Here is a 15,887-nt window from a genome sequence, read left to right on the forward strand (position 1 = left end):
GATTTTTAATAAGTTAAAAAAATGCATTATTAAACATGTCTAGTAACATGTCCAATATGTCACACTACACAAATTGACATTTGACAAACTTAAAATGGACCCATTTTATATGGGTGTGCCATATAAATGGAAGACACAATTATGCCCTACTTATCATAGGCTTGCATGCCTAAATCTTGAGAAGAACAAACTTGAAAATGTATTGGGCAACCTACCCCATACCACCCTGCCACCCACATGAAAAAGGTGAGTTTTCTCTTCTTTTTCATTATTATTCATTCTTACCCAAAAATATATTGATAATTTCACATAATCTCTCTAAAATTGTCAAGAACAATTAGAAAGAAAATCTCACAAATCTCTAATATTATTCCACCATTACTAGAAGTAGTATACAATAATATTAGTTATATTTTAAGGACTCATATTCTAATTTCTAGTATATAAATTAGCTTATGAATTAAGGGTGATTACCTTGGTACAAATCCTTGAGGAGTAGATTCTACTATTGAATCTAAGGGTTTTGTTGGGGCACTTGGTTTTTCTTAAGAAGACTAATTTTGTAGGAGACCGATTAGTATAAACCATTCGGCCCTCATTGTAAGTAGATTGGTTTTCTTCTTACTTTGCATTTTTATTGTTATGCATGGATAAGATCTTATTAGTTTATGACTAAACTAAAATTATAAAGTTATTAGAAGTGTCTAATAAGAGGTTAATGAATCTTACAATTGGTATCAGAGCTAAGGTTATTGCATGCATAATCGGTTATTGTTTTTCCGAGTTAAAATGTTAACATATAAAATTAGAAATTTGTATTTTATGAGGATAATCACCACAAATTTTTTTTTGCATGAATAACATTCTGGTCCTAAATTGATTTTAGGTCATTTTGATGATTTATGGTATAAATATTGCTCTTTAATTTATTTTTAGTATTTTTATTACATTTTATTTAGTAAAATGACTTTTAAAATGCTAAAATAAGTTAGACTATGATTCTGAGCTTGAAATTTTTACACGACCTCACATGCATATTTTACACATTGTATGTAAAATTTCGTATAAAATAGTTTTATATTGCATGATTTATGATTTTTACATGATAAAAATTAATTAAATAGAGGTATTTTGGTTAAAAATAGTTAGACTTTGTTTATGCCCATGAAATTTTAGTATGTTGTCACATACAATATTTACACACTGTATGTAAATTTTGAGATGAAATGGTTTTATTTTGCATGATTTATGATTTTTAGATGTAAAAATCATTTAAATAGTGACTATTTTAGCAAAAATCGCAAAAATGAATTTTATGGCATGAAATATTTTCCCAATATTGTATATGTGATATGAACATCAGATCTAAAGTTTCATGTCAAATTTTGTTTGATTTGGATGTTTATTGATTTTTATATTGTAAAATTGATAAATAGCAACTTTAAATAGTCATAATTGTAAATTCGATTTTTGGACATAAAAATTTGTCTTTTCCAGGTTCTAGAAACTTATATACAATATTCAAAATTTTAATTTTGATTTATTGCATAATTTTTTGTTTAATTTGGAATTAAAGGGTTAAAATTATGTATTATGCGATTTATTTGTGAAATAAGTTAAAATTATTCTATGGGCAATTTTTATTAAAATTTTGGAATGTTTGGAATTTTCCAGAATATACAAAATTATGATTTTGAAATTTTTCGAATTTTTATGACTTATTGGGAATTATTTCTTTATTATTATGAATAAAAGTTTTTAAAGAGCAATAATAAAATATCAAGTTGAATTATTGTCAAATATTTAGTGAAGACTAAATTTTTGAGTCCTAAGAAGGTTGGGGTAATTAACTTGGAGATAGATTTGATTTATGTAATATTGTGTGATTTTAATAAGTTAATAGTCACAATTATCCATAAAATCGGACCGAATATACGATATTAGCTTAAATAGGGCGATTTGGCACATCACATGGCATGTTTCATATATATATATATTAATGCTGCATTTTTATTATGATTGTCATATTTTAATTTATATAATTTTGAATTATGTAATTTGTACTTAGTATGACCTTAGTTTTTAATTGATATTTCCCGAAATGAATGGGGATATCGATTTGGTTGTAATTAATGTGATCTCGTATCACTTTTATTTTATTTTATTTTTGGTTTTTTCTTTTTATAATGTATAAAGTAGAAAAGCTATGTAATTTTTTTATCCCGGAGATCCGTGTAGACGGTGCTATTCGGAAAGGCGTTCCGATAAAGACAGTGTTGCCTTGGAGTGCGTGCCAAATGAAGTTCAAGGGACCAAAGGAGTTGGTTTCCGAATTTTTAAATAGTTTATTAGATTTACTATTTTAGGAAGGCCATACTAGGATTTTATCTTTTTGCTTTGCATTTGTTTTATATGTTTGCATGCATAGCCAAATCGCCATAACTTTACATGCATATCATTTTATCGAGTCATCGATCGTGTCAATTATAATTATCGTAGTTCACCGCTTTAGTTCACTTAAAATGTGATAGATAATAAATTGATAAGACCTCTCACTAAATAATAATTGAGAATTAGCCTTACCAAATAGTAGAACCATGAATCCGAATTTCATAAGGAAGTAAGCTCGGCTCACCAGGGTGCTAAACCTGTTACGTTGGGTAAGTGGGTAGTAAATTGCTATTACATCGAAATTAGGATTGAGCTCAAAGTAAGTATTCGCGACCGTAGCCGCATGTGTTCCGGGCTTAAGATAAATATTAAAGTAATTTTATTGACCGAGAGTTCTAGAAGTAGAATCGATTAAACAGTTAATCCACCGAATTATATTGATTAGGGATGAATCGGCTCACCGTGCCCGAGTTAATATGAATTTGGATCTCGGGATCATTTATAATAGTTGGGTAGAGGTTACTATATAAATGCTTAAAACTTGTTTAAAATGTTTACAAGAATTATTAAAACGATAAATGTTTATTAATTCCTTCACTTCTTATTTTGTAGTCAAAATTGTTTTTGCAATGGCAACTCCAAATTCATCCACCAACACTAGCTCAAACACTCTCATCAATGTTTCTTGGCTCCGATCCTTCATGGTGTAAATTAGAAAAGAATGGGTCCAATTTCGCCGATTGGGACGCACAACTTCGCTTGGCCGCAGAGGGTGACGACAAGCTTCGTGTTACCTAACCGAGGCCTCTCCCGCCGCACCTACCGCAAGGTCTACCCCCGCCGCTAGGAAAGCCTATGAGACTTACCCAAAGGAGTCGGTCGCGATAAAAAAAATGTGTTGATCTTCTCTATGGAGGCCGAACTCCAAAGGAGTGCTATAAAGATTAGCACCGCATATGAGATCTACACGAATCTTGTGACCATGTTTTCACAAGCTTCGAGGATCATTCAATATGAAGCGGCATCCGCATTCTTCGATCTCAACATCAATGAGGGCCAAAAAGTTAGCCCTCATGTGCTCAAGTTGATGGAGCATGTTGAGACTCTAAAATTGCAAAAGGTAGAGATTCCCGAGGAACTCGTCATTGACCGAATTCTTCATTCCTTAAACAAGGTTAACGCATATGTTCAATTTAGGGTGAATTTTAATATGCAAAACTTGAAAGTTTATCTCAATGAATTGCACAAAATGCTTGTGCAAGCCGAGAGGGACATGGGGCTAAGTGTTAGCACCACCAAGGATGTGCTCAACATTAATCATAAGAGCAAAGGGAATTTTAAGAAAGGTGGCATTAAGGGAAAGAAGCAATCTCCCTACAAGAACAAAGGAAAGGCTTTCGAAGCTAGCTCCTCTAAGCCCAAAAATAAGAGCAAAGAAAAGCAAGCCTAGAAGATCTTGAGGGAAGCTAGATGTAGCCGCCTATGGTGCTAGATCTATGGAAGCTAGAGCTTACTTTGTCTTTATTTTCATGTTGTATTTTGAAATTTTAGAACTATTTTGATTTCCTCGTTCGACTTGGAAATTTGTTTGTTTCCTTTAAACAATGGTTGTATTTTGGATATTGGTGACTTGGTTTGTAACCTAAGTCACATACTTTATCGTATCGTTTGTTCTAAAATTTGTCATCATACACTACTTGCGTCGAGAAACATAAGATTATCGACTTAAATTGATCAAATTGACAATTATAATGATTGAGTCATTATGAATTCGATTCTCCTTATGCCATTCTTACTAAAAGTAACAACTTACTTATGTAAGATCAATTATAAAGTTATGTTGAGCTATTGGACTCAATTATTAGGGAACTAAAATGTATTTGTAATATGTCTCAAATAGGTCACTAAAAGTTATCATGTGTAATATTTTCCTCCTTTACTATCATATAAGTATAAAGTTGTTTGTGGCTCATAAAGCTATCTTTGTAAAAAAAAATACATGTATTTTTCTAAAGATAGAGTGGGAGTGAATTTAGCCACAAACCTTGAACAAACCTTGACTAGATGGGATCTACGTGAGGAGACCAAAAGAAGATGTTCTTAGGTATGAAATCTGCGTGAGGAGACCAAAAGAAGATGTTCTTAGGATAGACTCTTGACGTGAGGAGACCAAAAGAAAGCGTTCTTATGATAATTTGAGACTTATGAAAAGACAAAAGAATATGTTCTTGGAAATTAAGATTTTGATCTATGAAGTGGATATACCTAGAAATTTTAAAATTCGATAATTTACTTAAGAGCCTTATGAAACTAAATTGGTATCTATGCAAGTAAATGGATTTATTTGAGATTGTTGCGACCAATCCAAAGTAAATAGAACTTTATGATCAAGAGTTGCATAGATAGGCATGATGATGTCTACAAAAGCTATGTTAATAGGTAACTATGCTAAAATCATTGCTATACCTCATTGTGAAAATGAATAAGTTAGATATTAAAACCTCTTTCCAAATGGGTATTTTGAAAGGGATATATGAATGACATATTAATATGGTTTTAAATAATACTTAGAAAAGCAATGATTATTCCACTTCATGTAATGTTTCGAATGAGTTGTCAAAAACGAAATATGTTGAATTGAGTGGGAGTCAGTAACAGTCATGTTTAGACATGAAGTTTAGTGGGAGCAATCATCCTTCATGAATTGCATAACATATTACTCATTGGGCATGACGAGCATATACTGTCTTTCATAAAGAAGTATTTAGGTTTTCAATTCTGGATGATATTGGACATTATGTAAATCTATTAAAACATGGGATGTTGGATTGACACTTAGATGAGTATCTTATGTTAATAATGATCCTTCATCTTAATGATATCAACAAGTTAAGTAGGTTATTCATATCGATGAATATAGAATTACCATGATATAGTCATGGTTATTTGCTGCACCTAAGAACTGTTGTCCACATGAAATCGATTACTAATGTTTCCGCCATTAGTATAATCATGTATGCCATAATGTACATGTCCTAGATGAATCACATGCTTGGAGCATGATAAGTCGATAACAAGTTAACCCATATGAGATTCATTGGTAAACCTCAAGGAACCGTCATGAATTTTTAAGGAGAACAAATGGTCCGTTCTGGAGTTTGGAAGTATACTAAGTTGTGTGTTAAGGATACACAAACTCAAGTTTTTGAACTCATTAGGATCTGTGAAAATCCTAGGCTGATTTTATTGACCTAAGGAGAGAATGACTAGAAAGAGCATTAGGCAAATGTATAAATACACTTATGATTATGAGACATAGAGTAGTAATATGGTATTGACTACTCATATGTGATAATCACATTTATCGTTTGAGTTATCATTAACTCATCTTGTACCTTGTTACATCCAAATGGGTTGTTGAGACAATATTGAACCCAATTAAAGTGAACTGGATTAACATAGTATTCGCCCCCAGTTACTTATATGAGGTGACATATCGAAGTAACTGGAGTGTGATGCGGTTGATGGCGAGTTCAAATGCCATAGAGTCATGAGAGATGACTAGTCGATCACATAGGCAGACTGTATGAGACACTCTGTCGGGCTAATGACCGCTTATAGAGATCTGGAAATTTTTATAGCCTGGTCGTGGCGAGAGCTACTATAGTATTCTTATGAGTCGATTCTTTGACTAAAGACTGTCCGCCTAATATGACACAGTTTCAGAGTGACTTTAATTTATGTTCTACGACCTTCGAAATTGGGGTCATATGAGCATGTTTTGGGTCATGATGAGCTGTGGCTATTCGAAGGGAAGAGTGCAAAAGAAATTGTCCGTCCCTGTCAAGGTTATCTTATATCTCAAGGCCACTCGAGGAGTAATGAACTGGAAATGCGTGGCCACGCTCGGAAGGTATCTATGGTAGATAATTCCGGTCAGACAGTTATTCTCCAGATCGAGGAAACCACTCATGATATAATCAAATACAAGTACGACCTGCAAGACACCTTGCATTGAGTGGGAGATAGTAATAGGACAAGAGAATTGGTGACGCACACTTGTTGCGGACAAGTGGGAGATTGTTGGAGTATGTGTCCTCAACAATAATGCGATCACATGTGTAAATCTCATATTAAGAATGCTTAGGGAAAGTAATATTTTATTGTCAACTGATCCACATTAATCGGTAATGATTGGTTGACTAGAGTTTGACATTACTGTCGTATGACGGTGGTGATCAGTTGATCGCTTAAGGTCATACCTCTAGGGTAACACTCTTAATTGATTAATTAATTAATTAATTAATTGTATGTTGATCCAAGTTAATTAATTCCTTAAAATTGAACAAATGGTTTTGTGAGTGAGATTACGTATCTTATTGTAATTCGATTAAATAAGATTCGGTCTAAGTAATTTAAATTGTTTTATTACTTAGGTTTATTTATTGTTTATGAAACAATTAAAATAAGAATGAATGGTTTATTATAAATACTAGTTGTTGTGATTTATAATTCTATGACCCATTTTAAGTATTTGTAATTGTGAATTACTAGTTAATTTTTTTATGTGATTTATTTTGTTTATATAATGATTTTTAATAAGTTAAAAAAATGCATTATTAAACAACATGTCTAGTAACATGTCCAATATGTCACACTACACAAATTGACATTTGAAAAACTTAAAATGGACCCATTTTATATGGGTGTGCCGTGTAAATGGGTGTGTAGGGATTAGATTGTGCTTTATTCATTTAATTAGTGGAAGACACAATTATGCCCTACTTATCATAGGCTTGCATGCTTAAATCTTGAGAAGAACAAATTTGAAAATGTATTGGGCAACCTACCCCATACCACCCGGCCACCCACATGAAAAAGGAGAGTTTTCTCTTCTTTTTCATTATTATTCATTATTACCCAAAAATATATTGATAATTTCAGATAATCTCTCTAAAATTGCCAAGAACAATTAGAAAGAAAATCTCACAAATCTCTAATATTATTCCACCATTACTAGAAGTTGTATACAATAATATTACTTATATTTTAAGGACTCATATTCTAATTTCTAGTATATAAATTAGCTTATGAATTAAGGGTGATTACCTTGGTACAAATCCTTGAGGAGTAGATTATACTATTGAATCTAAGAGTTTTGTTGGAGCACTTGGTTTTCCTTAAGAAGACTAATTTGGTAGGAGACCGATTAGTATAAACCATTCGGCCCTCATTGTAAGTAGATTGGTTTTCTTCTTACTTTGCATTTTAATGTTATGCATAAGATCTTATTAGTTTATGACTAAACTAACATTATAAAGTTATTAGAAGTGTCTAATAAGAGGTTAATGAATCTTACAGCCTCATCCATGTTGAATAGGCTAGATTGGGATATTCCTTCGTGTCAGAGATAAGCATCTTAGAAGGCATATGATGACTGTAATACCTCGTATTTATATAGATATCACCTGACCGAGTAGATGATCCACTCGGCCGAGTGAAGCTCCACTCAACCGAGTACGCCTGAGCAAAAGGCTGGAAGTCTGGAAAATTGGTCACTCGACAGAGCGACCATTCACTCGACCGAGTGGAGCCCCTACTCGATCGAGTGGACCGACCACTCGACCGAGTGCCGGTCGAGTTCGGCTTACACGGGAAACTTGTTTGGTGGGAAGTCGCTTTCAAGGCTTATCGTTTCAGATTTCCCACCAAAAAACCCTTCCCAACCCTATTTCCACCACTCTCTAAACTCTCAAAATCTCTCTAGAACATTCACCCAACAATCCTCTCTAAACCTAGCCTCCCCAAGTGAAGATTTTCTACCATCTCCTTCTTTCTTGTTCATCCACCCTATTTGTAAGTCGTTTTATGTTTTATTTTCTTAATCTTATATTAGTTACCTTAATTTATCATTAGTATATTATCCTCTAATTAATTAGGTTATGGAATTAAGATGGGTAATTAGGGGGTTTAATTAGTATAGTTATTGTAGTGAATTATGGTAATGAGTGTAGTAATTAATTGTGTAGGAAGCTTCATCGAGGTGCACTTCTAGTGGGTAGCTTGAGTATTTGGCAAGATAAGTTTGAGGTAGGGTTTTCCCTACTTAGCTATAATGATATGGGTGTTTAATTATGCATTTATTGTCGTTAATTGCATTTGTCTCATGGTAGTTGCATTATAGCATGTTCTTGATAATTAAGGTTTATGACATAATGTGGTTTCATGATGAATAATGTAAAGGCGAGTATAACTAATGGTCATATGATGGTTGCAATGTAGCATAACATGTTAAAGAGCAATTAAATGAGAAGAAATGGATTGATGAAGAATTGAGCATGGTAATACTTGTTGTGTCAATTTGATTGCATAATTACCTTGGCTGAATTTGTTTGGCTTGATTGTGGTTTGGTTGACAATGGAGGATAATGGAGGGTTCTGGTTTACAATTTTGCAGATGGAAGGCGGTTAGAAAACCGTCTTCCGCTCAAGTCACCCTAGGAGCTTCCCACTCCGGGGGGGGGGGGGGGGGGGTGCACATTTAGTACTTGGGATATGGAGAGACTCGTGTGGTTGGGGCACGACGTCTGGCAGGGGACTTGAGTCACTCTCGGGCCCGGTACCATGGACGTGTTCCGAGTACCTTGTATTGGTTGTGGCGTCTTGGGCGTGTCCCGGCCACCGGTATGTGGAGGTGAGTATGTTGGAGGATAATTGTCATGCATTTCATACCTTGTTGGAATTATGGTTATTGTCTTAACATTGTCTTATGAGCATGTAGGCATGATCATTACATTTATTGAACATTTATATTGTTAAGCTAACACTTGGTTTTAAATGTCTGCGGTGAACCATATGGTGATTTTCGCCCATACGGGGAGCAGTGTTGACATGTTACCATGCTTGAACCGAGGGCCTCGGAACGGTCTTCCTTAGTTGTCATCACTTGTACTTATCTTAGTTTTTGACATTTAAACTCCACTTCTTTTGATTGGGTTGTATTAATGGGATGGTAATTGCATCCCCTAAACTTGTAACTATTTAACTAACTACAACTTATCTATTTAAGTTTGTGTTCAGTACTTCTTTACACGATTGTCCGCACTACAAGCTTGGGAAACCAAGTCTTAAAATGCCTCCATGAGTTGGGAATGCCTAGAGGAAGGGTCCCGACCTATGGGGGTGTTACAATGACTGTCATCTTAGTATTTGAAAAGATTATATATCCATTAAGAAGATCTTCAATCTGATGAGTGGACCAAGAACGATATGCGGAAGGGGTGAGTTCGATGCAATTGGGGGAATTTAACCACAATAAACGTATAACACCCCCACATACCAATGTGCCTTACCAAGGACCACCCTAGCATGTGAAGCAGCTACCATCTCGGTTGCCCAAGATTAGTAAAGTAACCATTCATAAACATTTATTAAAGTATAAAGTTTAATGTTTACAACGTCTCAAAGAAATACCAAAACGAAAGTGCATAAAATCTCATTACAAATGAAATCCAAAACATCTAGACTCGTAACAGCGGAAGCTAGACTCGAAGTGATGACATCCCATTCTCGTCTTCGTAGCTAAGACTGTAACACCCAAATTATCCGGCCAAGATAATTGGAGCGTTACCATCTCGGTTTCCCGAGGTAGTGTTTCAAAACTTCAATTAAAGAAAATTTTATTAATGTAATGTTTAATGAATTACATAAACGTAAACAAACGGATAAAAGTACAACTCATGACATCTATACTCTCCTAGCCAACTTGACTCGTCTCGTGACTCATCAAGCTCGTCCCGTCTCCCGCGTGCTATCCAAACAACCTATACCTAACCTGCTCCTCATATGATCGGAAATATCATATGGATCGACACATGCCACCCCGGAAATAGGTGACAATTATACAGATACAACAAAGGTCAGTTTCAATAAATAAATAAATAAATAAAGTGTGACACGACTTGAGTGTGTGAACATGCAACATGACTATAACATGAATGAACCACGATCAAACAACCACCACCACGGTACCGGGACACGCCCAGACATACCGACAACCACACTGGTACCGGGACACGCCCAGACATACTGATAACAACAAACAGGTACCGGGACACGCCCAGACGTACCGGGTCCGGAAGCCAATCGGATGCCCTGCCAGACCTCGTGTCTCAACCACACGAGTCCCTCTGTGACTCAAGCCATTAATGTGCACAACCCTCTTTGAGTGGGAAGCTCCAAGAAGCAACTCAAGCATAAGACGATATCCTAACCATCTTACGTGTCCAAAACAAGTAACCAATCAAACCACCATGTCCTCCGACATACAAGACAACACAATAAATACGATATACCATATAACATGCCAATTACCGACTCACTCAATGCAATTGATAATAAATGACTCATTTAACAAATAAACACAATATTGAAAATGAGTAGGATAAACCTACCTCACAACAAAGCCGCATAAGCAATCCGTCACACAAGCTACGACCGTCTCGTAAAACCGTCTCACAAAACCCATTTCCTAAAATACAATAATAATATAAATACGAATGAAAATACAAATCTAATACGTATACAAATACGTATAAATATACTAATATAGTAATAGAAATATGACTACTTAAACCCGTCTTATACACTACCCAAAAACCCGACTCAACCCAACCACCACCACACCACCGTGAGCCGCCACTGCCACCACCAACCACCACCACGGCAACCGTAACAGTGGCAATCGGCCACAACAATGACAACAACAGCCCCTCCAACGACCATAACCGACCCCCACCACGGCCACCACTGGCCACGCCGGCCGACGTCGACCACCCCCACCGTGTCCCCCGACCACCGCGAGTCTAGTAGCTGCAATGATGGTGGCAACAACCGCCAGCAACACCAATGGCGACAACAACAACATACAATAATCAACCACACAACCGTCCATACACCCCCCTTTCTACCCCAGATCTCGACCACCACAGCCACCTAACCCACCACCTAAGACCACCATTGTGACCTCCTCACTCCCCTCTACACAACCACCCCAAGGGTGACCCTATACAGCCACTATAGGTGGTTCAAAAACGCTTCTTAAGACCGTCACACACTAACAACAATAAGCCCTTATGTATGCTCGGTCAAATCCTATTTTATTGCGGTCAACAGTGGTAAACGGGTGGTCAAAGACGATCCAAGGTGAGCCAAGGTCAAGGTGGGTCAACGGTATAAAAATAATAACATAAACGCTAGCATAAGACGGTCTTACCTTACAAACTCGAGGCGGAGGGACAAAATCTCCTTCTCTTCTAAACTCTCTCTTGTCTCTCTATAATTTGATGGTGGATTTTGGTGGATTTCAAATGGATAAGGGTAAGGGATAAGGGAGTATATTATTATTATTACTATTACTATTACTATTACTATTACTATTACTATTACTATTACTATTACTATTACTATTACTATTACTATTATTATTATTATTATTATTATTATAGAAGGATGCACGCAGCTATCATTAAATGAAAAACAAAAGTTTACATGAAATTGGTGGGGAGCCGAGAAACAATCTGGGCTCCCACACCCTTAGCAACAGCAAAGCTAAGTCTAGTAAAAATGTAAGCGGCCACCCGAGCCCCCGCATCCTGAGATACCGAGAATTTCTGGATCTGCTTGAGCAAGGCAACAGCATCCGAACCCAGCTCCCCAAGTAAATATTATTATTATTATTATTATTATTATATTATTTCGTCTCAACATAACTCGTATAAATACAATAAATTATTATTATTATATAATTATTAAATACGGAGTATTACAATCTCCCCCCCCTAAAATAAACTTCGTCCCCGAAGTTTCACGTCACTCTTCCCTTTCCGACTATTCCCTCAATTCTCATGTGTACTCTATTCCCAAAGTTCGGTGTTCCATTCTAACTACTTCCTCTCAACTCTCACTATTTTCTCACATTCCGTACTTCCTTTTTCCTAAACTTCCGAATTGTTACATTCACTCCCCCTAAAAGAAAACTTCGTCCCGAAGTTCAACAATCAACCTCAAAATACGGTCTGATACACTTATTACTAAATTCCACAAATGGCCATCCAGGTTCAACACTCTCTCCTACTTATTGCAAATCCATAATAAATCAGATATGGTCCTAATGCGATTGACATAACCCTACTCTACGAGCCTCCCAAACTGTAACACCCCCATACACCAAAGTGCCTTACCAAGACCACCTAATGCATATGAATCCTACCATCTTGGTTGCCCAAGGTAGAGTATATCAAATAGACCATAAAAGAACATACTTTAAATAAATAGTTTAAGTGATTACATGTCAAAACCAAACTGATAAAATACGATACAAGTTTCCAAACCAAAATCCATCTAAAGTAAATAAAATGTCTCGACATAACAGCGGAAGACTACTAGCTGACTCGTGGTGACTCATCCCCAGCTAACCCTCGCGCATCCAAATCATTCCTGCTCAATAACTGCTCACTATCCCCGAATGGATCACCACAGTTTTCAAAAAATTTAAACGGGGTCAGTTACTGCATACACAATATAAGATAATACAACAACAAGTACACAGTCACAATCCTCCAACACCGTCACATCACCAATCACCTGACTAGCCTGAAGGTCTAGTCCTGCCTGATTACCAATCGCAATCAGTAATCCACACCGCCAGTGGGGGGCCGCAGCCTTTCGCACCTAATCCCTGCTCGTCTTTACCAAGCGAAAACCCATCTTCATTAATGTGCACATCCCCTCTTGTGGCGGGTTCCACAAGGGGCAAATCAAGGGCATGAAGCCACTCCCGCAAGTAACTCCACTCAGCCGAGGGCACACATCGCGATTGACTGGCAAACAACAACCACCAATTACAATATCAACAATACCAAATCAATTACGATATAATCAAATGCCAACAACCAACAACCAACAACCAACAACTAACAACCAACAACCAACAACCAACAACCAACAACCAACAACCAACAACCAACAACCAACAACCAACAACCAACAACCAACAACCAACAACCAACAACCAACAACCAACAACCAACAACCAACAACCAACAACCAACAACCAACAACCAACAACCAACAACCAACAACCAACAACCAACAACCAACAACCAACAACCAACAACCAACAACCAACAATCATCTCATAATCATGTATAAAATAACTGAGTAGAAAACCTTACCTGGAAAGAAATCACCACAAATCGACACAAGCAGCAGATCAATAGTGCTCCTCTATGAAATCACCTCCTATCAACATATAATCATACAACCATAATCTAATACCAATAATACTCCCAAAATCCCCAAATCACCCAATTAGGGTTTAAACCAAAGCTAATGAATCAACATAAAAATTGTACTAGGATCTTACCCACAATACGACGGTCTCAATGGTATAAAGAACTCCGAAATCCGATGACTCTAGCCCTTGGATTTGATAGCAATGAGAGAAGAAGAATTGACGTTGCTTTGTTTTCTTTGTAAAAAGTTTAGAGAATAAGAGTAAAAGTAAAAAAGAATTGTCGAAATAGGTTTATATATCTCTTCACGAATTACTATCGAACCCGGCTGAAAACACGTTGATACGTGCATTTTATATAGCCTTTTTAGCCTATTTTATGCACGTATTTCTATGCTTTTATCGTGGTTTTACGCTACGAAATGCCCCGAATATGCTACTTTGGTGTATTTTGTCTTAATTGCGAGGAATGAAAGGAAAGTAGCGAAATCAAGTCATTTACCGTCCATTTTGCATGCATTTGGAGGAAGAGTAGATTTGGAGCGGGAAATGTTGCTGTCTTGGGATGCGTGAAGGTGTTTCGAGAGCTAAAAGGACAAGTCAAAGGCAAATTAACGAGAAATACAAGCTGCTGAAGTCAATTATCACTCGATCGAAGACATTCTTAGTCGATCGAGTGGTTTTTAGGTTGAATAATTAGTCGATCGAGCTGTTTGCTAAGTCGATCGACCAGTTTCTGTATAGCCTTACTCGATCGAGCAACCTTCTTGGTCGATCGAGCTATTTCCTGGCTGAGTTTGCTCGATCGAGTGATTTCTCTACTCGATCGAGTGGACTTTGCTACGGGTTGGGCTTTTTAGTTAATTTTCCGTCATTAGGTTTAATCTTATTCCTGATTTCTTATAAATAGGAAGCTTTAGGAGTCATTTAGATATCTCTTTTTATCCGGAGAGACCCTAATTCTCTCTTTTCTTTCCCTTGTTACGTTACACTGTTACTCTTGTTCTTCCATTTCCGGATTTTAATCTAGTAATTCCTCTTCCCTTTTCTTCTTCCCTTTTAATGTTTATTTGTTATTATTTATTTTATTCTTATTCTTACTTATTCCATGCTTAGCTAATTCCCCCTAGTATGTTAGGATTAGGGAAGCCGTGGTAGCGATGCTTTAACTGTATTAAATAGATTAGACCTGCGATAAGAATTGTATTAGGCAATTTAATTGTTATCCAGTCGAATGTATGCATGCAGGAGACCAATAATTCTAGTTAACCCCGACCTAGATCGAAAGATTGGAAGGGAAGGCTTGCTTAATTACAATAGGGTATTGCAGTGAGGGCGAAAGTTAAGCTGTTTACACTCCAGGGCGGTTTAAGGACCGAAAGGTGACGACCATAGCTCTTCTTATCAATAGTCTAATCGCCTTAGTATTCATGATAGTATAAGATCTGATAGCTGCCACGGTGGACCGACTCTTAGCATACTTCCTTTCTCTTATTGTTAATTTCTCTTTTGCTTTAATCTCATTAGTATAGTCAACACAATCAAAACCCCCATTCTGTGACACCCTGACAGACCGAATTAGACAGATAGATAGCAACTTAGCCTCCCTGTGGAGATCGACCCTACTTGCCGCTGACTTCTGTTAGCAGTACTTAGGTATTTTATTTTTGGTGTATAAACGACCGCATCAAATTTTGGCGCCGTTGCCGGGGAGGCGACGCTTTTTATCTGCTTTATTTTGTTTGTCCTTTCGCTTCAAGGGAAGACTAAGTACCTTGAAGCTGTTCTTATCTTTCTCTTTTAGTGCTGTTTTGATAGGCTTACAGGTTTATTAGACAGGCTACTGAGGGAGATTATCGAAGGGAAGGCTTGAGTACCTTCGATCCCTCTTGCCAAGATGACATCCGTCTCCCGACTAATTGCTCAGTTTGAAGCCCAAGCTGAGAAACCTGCTAGTTGGGAAAGGAAGAAGTCTTGGGGATGTGGTCCTGCTGAGCACAATGCAGCTGTAGTTGTGCCGCCACATCCACCTCATCAATGGCCACCGCGACAGGATCCTCGTGATACACTGAAAAAAGAAATCGCAGAGCTGAAATCCTTAATCCTTGAATACGATAGAAACATGGGAACTCAAGTCACCGAGTTGCAATCGAAATTGCTCGGTTAGGTGGGTTGGATGATCGGCAACCGGAAGAGGTGTGCT

The sequence above is a fragment of the Silene latifolia genome, chromosome 9 (genome assembly GCF_048544455.1).
Source record: "Silene latifolia isolate original U9 population chromosome 9, ASM4854445v1, whole genome shotgun sequence".
Lineage (NCBI taxonomy): Eukaryota > Viridiplantae > Streptophyta > Magnoliopsida > Caryophyllales > Caryophyllaceae > Silene > Silene latifolia.